Here is an 11534-nt window from a genome sequence, read left to right as displayed (position 1 = left end):
GCCTGGGTGGGGGGGGGGGATGGTTCTTTTTAAAAAAGAGATGGGGGTTTTCACATACATGACTCCATATATAATTCATGTTGTTGTAGGAAGCAGGTACCAGTTTGAATTTAATTCCAGTTATGCTTCTGGTTTGGTTGTTAAATCATTCTGTTCCATAATACACAAAGAATCCAAACAAAGTGCGTTCTCGGAGGGCTTTGCGGTCGAGTCGGTATTTTCGTGTCGGCTGTTCAGTAGAGCCGAAAGAACATGGTTTGCCTCCCCCCACCTGTCTGTCATCAGTCGACGTGTTTTGCAACATCTTTCTTTGAGAGCCGATCCACTTTTTGAACTCTTGTGTGCATTTGTTCGAGTCTTGTCGGAACTTGTTTCGATAAACGCATATTTTCGGGATACTTACGGTTTCAAGTCCTAGCGCTGACACCTTTCCTCTGTAGGTTATAATTAGTAATTGATTCCAGCCTAAGGGATTGGCTATGGCCCAGAAAGTGTCTGCACTGGAGGACTGCAGAAATGTGTATATTTAGCCTTTTTTGTCCCTTTCATTTATTCTTGCTGCTGAAAATGGGGGTTTGTGGCAGCTTTAGACCGTGACTGCTTTCTGTCATTGTATAAAGTGTTCACATCACTTGATTTGGACCTGAGTCAGAGCACCAATTTTTAATTCTCAACATGCATTTTGGTTTAATGCGCTGGCGTCTATGACTTGAGTCTTGCGTAGCCAGAATTTTGACTAAATGGCAAAACACTAGTCCACACTTCAGCTTATTCTGGTAATGAACCACCCACTTAAATAAGAAAAGACCATATGACTGACGTGTAAAGAGACCAACCACCGTTTTTGTTTTTACCAGAAATAGGTTAGGGTATACTACAATAATAGGCTGGTGTGGAAAAACAATAATCATGTGGCACTTTCTGTGAATGATTGTACAGAAAACAATATGAAAAAGTGGAAAATGTGTGTAGATTTGTTATCTTACTATTAAGTGCCTCAGAAAAACTCTAAATAGGCCTATGTTTTTTAAACACTTAGTCGGCATGAAATGAAAATGTACCCAAATGCATGTTTTTTTGTTTTATTACGAGCAATTCACCCATGCTTATATATATTTTTTAGTGCTGTCAATCGAATAAAAAAAAGTAACTAATCGCACATTTTTCTGAAATTAATCGTGAGTAATCGCGATTAATCCCACCTAACATTAAAGTTTTTAAATATTGGCCTACTTTTATGTTACAATAACTTCACATTCAATCTTCAAATGAATGTAGAAAGCACATAAAGATAGTTAGGCATATTTTTTTTATATCTGTTTAATGGCTTCTTTTTGTATGACTGAAGCTGAGTATCACTGTTACCAATACTACTGATGTCTCTATGAAATTCTTCAAATTTTTCCTAATATTTAACAGTTGACTATATGTAATGTTGACTATACTAACATACAGTATAATTGAGAGCTATTAGTTTTAAATAGGGCTGTCAGTTTAACGCATTACCTTAATTAGTTATGAAAAAATAACGCGATTAAAATATTTTAACACAGTTAATGCACTGGCCCCGCCCCCAGACTTGTACGTCATCCAGCGTTTCATACAGTTGACTGTTGACAAATATGATGCAGGGCAACAACTTCATAAATGCAGTTATGCCCTAAAATTCAAGATATTGGGGCAAAAATGCTCCTGTATGAGTTTTTGTCTCATTTATAACATATGATAAGTGATATCACACGAGCGGCGAGAGCAATATCACACGAGTGCTGTTTGTCCTGAAAATAACGAGTGCAAATGTGATTTTATACAACAGTTAAGTAAATAAGAAGTAAATATTTTGTTATATTTCGAACACAATATTGTCTGTTTTTGCTCAGTCTTGCTGACAAAAATATTACCTAAAAAGCCACATCAGAATTGTTGTGAGTCTCCGAGCAACACAGCAGTGTTTAGTTTCTGAATGAATCCGCGTTTTGAATGAATCGAATGAATAAATGACTAATAAAGACATTTACCGCCACCTGCTGGCAGTTTTAGTTTCTTATTTAGAGTATTATTTCATTATGAAAAAGAAAAAAAGGGGGAAAAAAACTTTAAAGGGATAGTTTACCCAAAAAGTTTAAATGATGTCATCATTTACTGTAAAATAAAACAGCATAGTCTTCACTGTAAGAATTAAACTTCCTTTGTTTCTTATTAAAGCTACAAAAGTTCTTCAGTCAAGAGCAGTGAGTGATTTTGAATGTGTCTTTTTGATTAATATTAAGCACATAGTCGGCAGCAGGAATATAGCCCACTGTCACTTTAAGAGCCGCACGGATCCAATTTACTGTTAAACAAGTGTTTTCATTCTCAACTCTTTATATTCATTTATTACATAACCGACGAGGGTTTACGTGAATAATCTCTAAGCACCGCATTTTGACACATTTTTGTGTGTATTTGACCGTTTAGGCCAGGGGTAGGCAAGTTCGGTCCTAGAGAGCCGCAGTCCTGCAGAGTTCAGCTTCAACCCTGAAAAAAAAACTCACCTGCCTATAGCCTTAGTAATCCTGAAGACACTGATTAGCTTGTTCAGGTGTGTTTGATTAGGGTTGGAGCTGAACTCTGCAGGACTGCGGCTCTCTAGGACCGAACTTGCCTACCCCTGGTTTAGGCGCTAAAAGGTGACTTTACATTTCCGTGTTGTGTTCCATCTCTGAGCGCATACACGGTAATCTTCCCGAGGAAGCGCAAATTCTTTCACGCTTTTAAAAACATAACTAAATCTAATCAACTTAAATAAATCAAGCACGTCCCGTTTTGCAAAAGTCTCGTTACATGATTTTACTGATTTGCACGTGAAATTGGGCTTTTATGGAGGAACGAAAGAGCACCGCTGTAAAGGGGGCAGAATGGGGCGCAATAATCGATTTATCTCAATTACTGTATTTTCATAATCGTTGGAGGCTGAAATCGAAATCGAAACTGAATTTCGATTAATTGCACAGCCCTAACCACACCCTAACCCTACCCCTTTACCCTATCGCTAAACATAACTCCACCCATTAATTTCACAGAGGTGGAGCTGGACATCCAGAGAGGGCGAGCTGGAGGCCATTTGGCTCTGCAGTGAGCAGTACTTGAATATTTTTGTTGTCAAATGGTCGTTTGATGTCATATATGACTTAATGTAAGGGCCTGCAATAGCACAGTTTGACCAGTAGTGCAAGACTGTAGTGCAAGACTGTAGTGCAAGACTGTAATTCAGCCCTCCCAGCTGCAATCCAATGAAAGGCAAAGCCAAAGCAGTAGTGTGAGAAAGTTCTACAAAACTACAAACAAAAAAATGCTGTCATGTGTAAAGGCCCCAATATACTCATGGCAAAGTTCTTTTTTATTCTTCAGTTGTTTGTTGCAGCCCTATTTTAAAATGTCACAAATCTTTTGGTGAAATGAATGACTTTTCTCTGTTAACATATGCCAGACTTCTTCAATCATTTCATTTGCATTAAACCTGCCCCTTTCTTACAATCGACTGCAAACTCGCATTCAGATCTTTCTCCATCCATTCAATTTTTTAAATTCCATAATCGATTTCAAATTTTGTGATTATTTACTATAGAAGAGCGTGCATGGGAGAAAAAAAAACACTGTGAAAGTATCACATAATTGGTCCAAGTCTACAAGGCTATGTTCTAAATCTTTTGAATGTATAAAAAAATGAGGGTGAGTAAATGATTACAAATTTCATTTTTAAGTGAACTATCCCTTTAACCTCATGTGAAAAATACAGTGAGAAGCATTTGTGTATGGATCACATTACAAATTGCCGGTTACTAATAGGGTTTGATGTTTGCTTTAAATGGGAAAGTACATTTGACAGACAGTGTCTAGCCCAAATTAAAATTTCACAGTGGCATGTTCCAGCGAAGTTGATAAGTGATTAAAATAATAATGATTACGATGACAGTGATGATAATTTGAACATATTACATGGGTGGTGAAGTTTCCACAGTTCCGACTGCCTCAGGGGCTTTCAGTCAGTCGTGGTAGGAAACGTCCAGCAAGATTTCATTCACTCCTCTGTTCTGAGAGAATGCAGTAGGATAGAGTTACATCTAACATGACATATTTTGCCACAGGGAAGTGACTCGGTGGTATTATGTTGACTGAAAAACTAATGCTGGTATTTTTACATCCCTGCCAATTGAGCGTAAGAGCAGGCAGTCTGTAGAAAGCTTTCACAGCTCTTGTGTCAATGTCATGTTGTTGGATGACTGTGTAATCTTCTCTGGGGGATATGACCGCTCTGCTTTCCTGTGAAGTTGTCTGTATTAAGTTCTGAGAAATGGCAAAGCTACTTTTAATTATACCTTGAGCCTCACGTGAAACAATATCATACACTACCCTTATTTCTTTGACACATCCAACATCTCTGTAGCTCTATTGATGTACAAGTCTTGGGTTAAAGTAGTAGTTCACCCATGAATGAAAATTCTGTCATCATTTACATCATTTACATTAGTCACTTTCTTTCTTCTGTAGAGCGCAGATAGCCTATTTATAGCTAAATGTCCCTGCTGCTTTTTCCATTCAATGAAAGTGAATGGCAACCAAGACTGCCATGTGAGATTTTCAGTGAATAACAAGAAGTTTTTTGGTTTCAGAAGACTTGGACTATGATGCTTTATGATGTTGTTATTGATTTTTTTGGAATACAACTGAAATCTCAATGTGTTTTTGTGCGTGGTTTTATTAAATAAAATATGTGCTGCATGTTCCAGAGTGATAAGCGGAACTGTGTTCTTTTACATGTGAGCAGTGTGTGTTTTAAGCATACTTAGATTAGGGCTGGACAATTTTTTTTTTTTTCAAAAAATCGTTGATATGATTTTTAAACACAGTTCCAATATTTCAGTAGACATTACCAGTGTTTCCCATACATTGATTTATTTGTGGTGGTTGACTTTGTTGAATAAACATGAGCACTGTATGTTTCGATAATCAAAACATGGCGCGGGTGTTTTATATGATTATATCTATGAAGGGAACCGACTGTCTTCAGGAAAGTTTTGATGGCATGTTAATTTGATCTGATAAAGTAGTGTTCATGAGCACAAATTTATTTGTACCATTTTCATTTCTAAAATATTGTTTAGTTTTGGAGGAGGTTTCATAGACTTGGCAAATTAATTTTTCAGAAGTTTGTAGGTACAGACATCTGTTGTGGGTGTTCTTTTTTTAAATATTGTTCATATCGATAACGGAATTGTATCGTATTAATTAAGAAATATATTGTGATGTATTAAATATCTAAATTAAATTGAAATTAAATTCAATTCAGTTGGCTCGCATTGAAAGCTGCTTCACACAAACTCATCTCTGCTCGGAGTTTGGATTGCTTATAATGTGCATTGAAAACGCAACATGCTCCAACCATCTTCCCAAACTTGTAATTAGAATCACTTATGAATTGTCTTTTTGTCAACAAAAGAAAAGCATTAAGGGCTCTGTGGCCTGCAAGCTTTCAGTTTTCCACCAAAATAAAGGCTTGATGGTTTAATGTTTGAAAAGCTATATATATTAGTATTGTAAAAGTAAAAGTATGGTTGTACTTAATAATAATATTATTATAATTTTCTTAAATGCTCGATTTTTATTTTATAGTGAAATATCACATTGAAATATTCCAACAGTTATATTTATAATTTGGTTTAGTATATTAATAATAATAATTTTATTTATTTATTTATTTATTTATTTTTTTCAAAATTGTGCAGCCCTGCCAACAAGCATAGCAAACAAACCTGAAGCAACAACAACAAAAATCCCCAAAAGAAACACATTTGCAAATCACAATTTTTGTCAGAAAATTCACATTTTGGGGATATTTTGGAGATTGACAGCTTATGGACACCATCAAATTTAACTGAATGGAAAATGCAGTGTGAACATTATTCTAAAGATCACCTTTTGTGTTCCACAGAAGAAAAAAGTCCTGCAAGTTTGGAATTACATGAAGATGAAAAATTGTTTAATTTTGGCCTGAACTAACCTGCTCTTTATTTTCTCACTTGAGACTTTAGCAATGATGTTAATGACTAAATCAGCAGGTTAGCACATCTGTTTCTTTCGTTTTATTTTTTATTTTTTTAATGCAGGACACCCTCTCTGGTGTCTGTCTGTCCTCTCTCTCCCCATTGGGCCTCATGGTGTTCTTTTAAAGGTGAATGGTTACTTCCTGTATTTTAATTGCATCTTATCTAACCTTGATGCAGTAGCATGACTCAGTCTATGTATTTCTGTAGATGGAAAAAGTAGGGGATTGCTGTGCTGGATCATTTTGAAAAGAATGGGTGATGCGACTGCCGGAGCACAGAGAGCTGCAATAACCAGGAACGCAGTAAAGCGTCAAACACGTTTTTGACATGTTTAACATCACATTTCATCTCTGTCTTTTGTGTGCAGAGTTTCTGTTTATGTCATTTGTCACATAACCTTCCTGCATTCAGTGAATTTTTAAAAAAGCTGCCTGTGCTTAACGGGCCGTGTGTTTTGCACTCTTGCTCCATTAATGCACTTACAGCATGGGGCTTCAGTTTCAGGCATGTCTGATGGGCGATTCTTCTCCTACCCTGTCTGTTTGCATTTTTCTCTTGATGAACATTAGAACAGGAGCCAGGAAACATCCAAGATCTTATGGCTTTGTTTGTTCTTCCTCTGGCTTCATTGTATTTTGGGAATATCCTGTTTTTGCATTGCAGTAGTTTAGACAAACATAGTTTTTGTCTTGTCTGACTCTGACACAAGCCATGCCATCATGCTTCAATAGCAATAGGGGATGCTTTAGGGGTGGTGTATATTGCTTTGGGAATTTGGGTGCTCACTCTAGCATTAAACACAATTTATCGCCCCATTGCATGTTTATGCAGTATGAAAGTGATTCTTGGGCATGTTTATGTACGTAATGCTTTCCCCTGTCCTCACGGAGGGTTTCATATATCACCCCCCCGCTAACTACATGCTACTATGAGCCATGACTTTGCCTTAGGGATTGAAATCACCCATGATTTTTTTTATTAATTTGATATCCTGCCAGCTTGTTTAATAACAGGGGCTGCCATCACATCTATGAAGGGAACCCCTCTTCAGGACACCTTCATTTTGTAAATGTAATTTATTCAACATTTGTCTGTTGGGACTCGTCTTATTTTATGGCCGTTATTAGAAGTAGCAGTTGTGAGGCACTGGGACTTTCAGATTAAGCCAGATATTAAGGAATTGCAGGTCATATAGTAACTTAAAAAAAGAACAAAAACAATGCAAATAAATTACGGTCTTATTATTAATAAATATATTTTTTAGACAAAGAAATTGACTTTTTATTATATATATATTTTTTAAATTATATTTTCTTTTTCTTTTTTATTTCTATACATGTCACGATAATGTAGTTATTGTGAATTATTTTGGTCATGATGATGTGTAGTGAAATTCTGATATTATTATTGCATTTACATTTTTTATATTATAATCTAAAATGTATATATATGTGTGTGTGTTTGTAGCTTGCGATTCGATTCGATTCGATTCGATTCAATGTCGATTATTTTGGATATATATCAGGTAATGCCAAATTTTCTCAAGGAAAAAAAATCTTTCAACTAATGCTGTAAAATATACATGAGAGTCAGTTGGTAGCCTACTACATTACTATAATATTGAAGGTTAAAATTGACTGATTTGTTAAAATGACACTTAATGAAGTTTTTAAAATAATAAAGTTACAATTACATAATATTTCTACTTCAATTCGTTTTTTTTATATAAACATAATGGTGGCTGTCATAAAAACTTGATGGATTTATTCAAACATAAATTAAACATTGAAGAACAGTAAAATTTATAATGAATATGTTATTTGGTGCATATATTTAGCAAAATGCCCCTCTCTACAGTTTATTTTTCTATCTGACTAATGAGTTTATGGTCACCAAATATGTTTTTTCTGAGATAATGTGACATTATGTGACATTATATTGATGTCTGTGCGCGGCTGAAACACTAACTGAGCGATTACATGAGACAGGATACGGATTGTAAAGTTGGACTCTTTCTTTTAACTTACCTTCGGATGTTTAGTCATGTTTATTTTGTGCTGAAACTGGTATTAATGTGGAGGAGATGATCAGTTCACGTGCGCTAATCGCTGCCGCGTCTGTTGATCGAGGCGCTACAGCGATCTGTCACACCACATTAAACAGCGCCAAAACGGCATTTATTGTTTGAATACTGCACTAAAATGTGCAGTTTTATCACACAGCACAATGCCACAGATGTCGCAAGTTTTGAGGGAGCGTGCAATTGGCATGCTGACTGCAGGAATGTCCACCAGAGCTGTTGCCCGTGAATTGAATGTTAATTTCTCTACCATAAGCCGTCTCCAAAGGCGTTTCAGAGAATTTGGCAGTACATCCAACCGGCCTCACAACCGTAGACCACGTGTAACCACACCAGCCCCAAAAGGGTGTGATTAATCTGATTAAAAATTTGAATCTATTGACAGCCCTAATATATATACATATATATGGTTTAAATGAAGTAAAAAAATAAATGTTTCAAGTATTGAATTATTTAGAAATTGTGTTGCACAATTTAAGTGTAATTTTTTTTGGCCTTTCACCATTTTTATTCATAGAGATTATGTGAAAGACAATAGGAACTGAAGATAAAATTAAATTGTATTAACTGTACTTTTTTTTTTTACATTTTTGGTAGGCTTTCCAAAGACCAATTAATCAAATGCCTAAGATATATAGAAATATCACCATCAAATGTTTGTTTGGAAGATTGGGCTTCACAAAACCTAATTATTTGTTAAAATAAAAGGTATGGAAAATTTTGTTTGACTTCGTTTAAACTTTTTTGTGTGTATATGTGTGTGTTTTAGAGGGCTACAAAAGTGTCCGCTGTGTTCATATTGAATGTAAACTTTGAAACATTATTCACATGACACCTATATCGTAAAGCAGAATTTCATTATGACGTTTCACTGTTTGCATTAGCATAGCCTCTGCTGCTTTAAGTTGCAGAGGCCTGAGCACATTGCCGATTGTCATAACTGCTATTGTGTTAATACTCTCAATGCCTTATTAGCCTCTCTGGTTACAGCAGAGGAAGGCCATCCTCAGGTCTTTTAGCTCCAGGAGCTGGGACATGTTCTTCTGGAAGCGGCATTTTTGCATTGTTACCTCACCGTGGCCGTAAATAATCTCTCTTATGGCTTCCAGATGTCCCCTTGCCAGAGGAGTGGATGTGGGAACACACACTCAAGGCCTAGTATTCCTCTTTGCATCCTCCTTTGCACACAGGCCTGTCCCCAAATACAGCGGGAAGGGCAAATTTACACAAGCATGCGCAGATTCTCACGAGCACCGTGTCACGCACACACTTAACCAGTCTGGTAGGAGACACAAAGTCGGGACGTGTTTTTCCAGTCCCACAATACCAATGAGTTTAGTCTGACACTTTCTTTTAAAACCTCTGTATTTGTACTTTGCATAAATGTTGTCCCTTTGTACCATGGTTAATATCATTAACTAAAACTGAAACTAAAACTTTCACTACTTAAATATAATAAACATTAATTGGAAAAAAATGTGTGTGTGTGTTTTGTATAAATAATTTTTTATAAAATGTATAAAAACTATATAAACATATTAAAAAAACAAAATTAATAAAACTTTAATAAAAATTGAATTAAAAATAAAATCTTATTCATAAAACAAAAAAATGATACTAAAATAACAGTGGTTTGTACACCCTCTCTAATACCAACTATTCTTTGGAAAGGATCATAAACAGCCATACAGTGAACAATGTGGTGGAGAAGTTTACATTTACAGCACTGCAGATTACCTCACTCTCATTTGTCATGGCTACCGTTGCTATGTTTGGCATGCCCGTGTTGTTTTATTAGGTTTTCAGGTGAGTGATACTGTATAGCTATTGTTCTGCTGCCGAAATTAAACAAGAGAAGGATCACTAAAGCTAATATTGTTATCCCACTGATCCTTGGATACAGAGAAATCACATGGATTTCTCCGTGGATGGGCCCCTCGCTCAGTCTGTTTATTTGTTTTTGGAAAGGATCATAAACAGCCATACAGTGAACAATGTGGTGGAGAAGTTTACATTTACAGCACTGCAGATTACCTCACTCTCATTTGTCATGGCTACCGTTGCTATGTTTGGCATGCCCGTGTTGTTTTATTAGGTTTTCAGGTGAGTGATACTGTATAGCTATTGTTCTGCTGCCGAAATTAAACAAGAGAAGCATCACTAAAGCTAATATTGTTATCCCACTGATCCTTGGATACATCGGGCGGAGCTGGCTTCATGATAATCACATGGATTTCTCCGTGTATGGGCCCCTCGCTCAGTCTGTTTATTTGTTTTTACTCTCTAAAGAGCCTTGCCGGTCCCATTATGATGTGGTTACTGGCGATTCATTCTTGTGGAGTGTTTTATTCAGTGGTTGTTTTGCAGTCCATGCTGTTTGTGGAACAGAGGAGTTATGAGCGATATGGCTGATTGTATGCAGTCAATGGTGTGTATGATGTAACACGTGACTCCCACTGCAGTGGCACACTTATTTTAACATGTGGCCACTGCTTACTCGTGTCAAAACTGTTGAAAGTTTCTTAGAGGTCAAGCGTGGCTGATTCTATCCAGGGATGTCTGAGGTTATTTTTACTCTGTCTCAGTGGTAAGGCTGGGCGGTACGAATTTGATACATCCAGTTAGAATTTAGCATCTAAATTATCGTTTTTTGTTCCCTCCATAATGTGAGGCTGTTTTTGAACTGATGCCAGACTTACCATTATCTTCAGGTTTGTATCTATCAAGTTCCAAAAAAAAAGGGAATCCAATGAAATATGCCTTTTATAAGTATTTTTATTTATTTGATTTATTTATTTTAGATTAAGTATTTATTAAGTATTTTATTTATACATTTTTATTTAAATAAAATTCAAAGATTCAAATAATAAGATCTTGTTACAGTTTTTATTTACTAATTTAGTTTAATTCAATTTTCCAGTATATATACACACATACACACACACACACATATAAAAACATATAATATAATAGTCGTAGTATAGTATATAATGTATTTATTATTATTATTATTATTATTATTATTTATTTTGCTGGATAATGTAGATCTTTTTCTTATTATTAAATTATATATTCACACAATTGGGATATTGAACTGATGCCAGACAGTAGACATTATCTTCAGGTTTGCATCCATCAAGTTCCAAAAAATAAAAAATGTAATCAAATGAAATATGCCTTTATAAGTATAACTTTTATAAGTATTTTTATTTAAAACAATAGATTATCCAAAAATAGGCATTGGCAAATGTTTATTTAATTTTTATTTAAATAAGATACAAAGATCAAAATAATAAAATCTTATTACAATTTGTATTTACTAATTTTTAGTGTAATGTTTCATTCAAATTTCATTCATTCATAATATA

The 11534-nt window shown here is 35.4% G+C and overlaps 1 protein-coding gene across 3 annotated transcripts in view; it reads left to right on the top strand.

Moving 5' to 3' along the window:
* Positions 1-11534, top strand: part of LOC107698356 (serine/threonine-protein kinase MRCK alpha-like) — a 67381-nt gene that overhangs the window by 16183 nt on the left and 39664 nt on the right. The gene's annotated exons all lie outside the window — the stretch shown is intronic.

The sequence above is a fragment of the Sinocyclocheilus anshuiensis genome, unplaced genomic scaffold (genome assembly GCF_001515605.1).
Source record: "Sinocyclocheilus anshuiensis isolate Anshui unplaced genomic scaffold, SAMN03320099.WGS_v1.1 scaffold1746, whole genome shotgun sequence".
In the NCBI taxonomy this organism is placed as follows: domain Eukaryota; kingdom Metazoa; phylum Chordata; class Actinopteri; order Cypriniformes; family Cyprinidae; genus Sinocyclocheilus; species Sinocyclocheilus anshuiensis.
The sequence above is the reverse complement of the archived record's forward strand: the minus strand, read 5'-3'. Positions and strand labels throughout refer to the sequence as shown.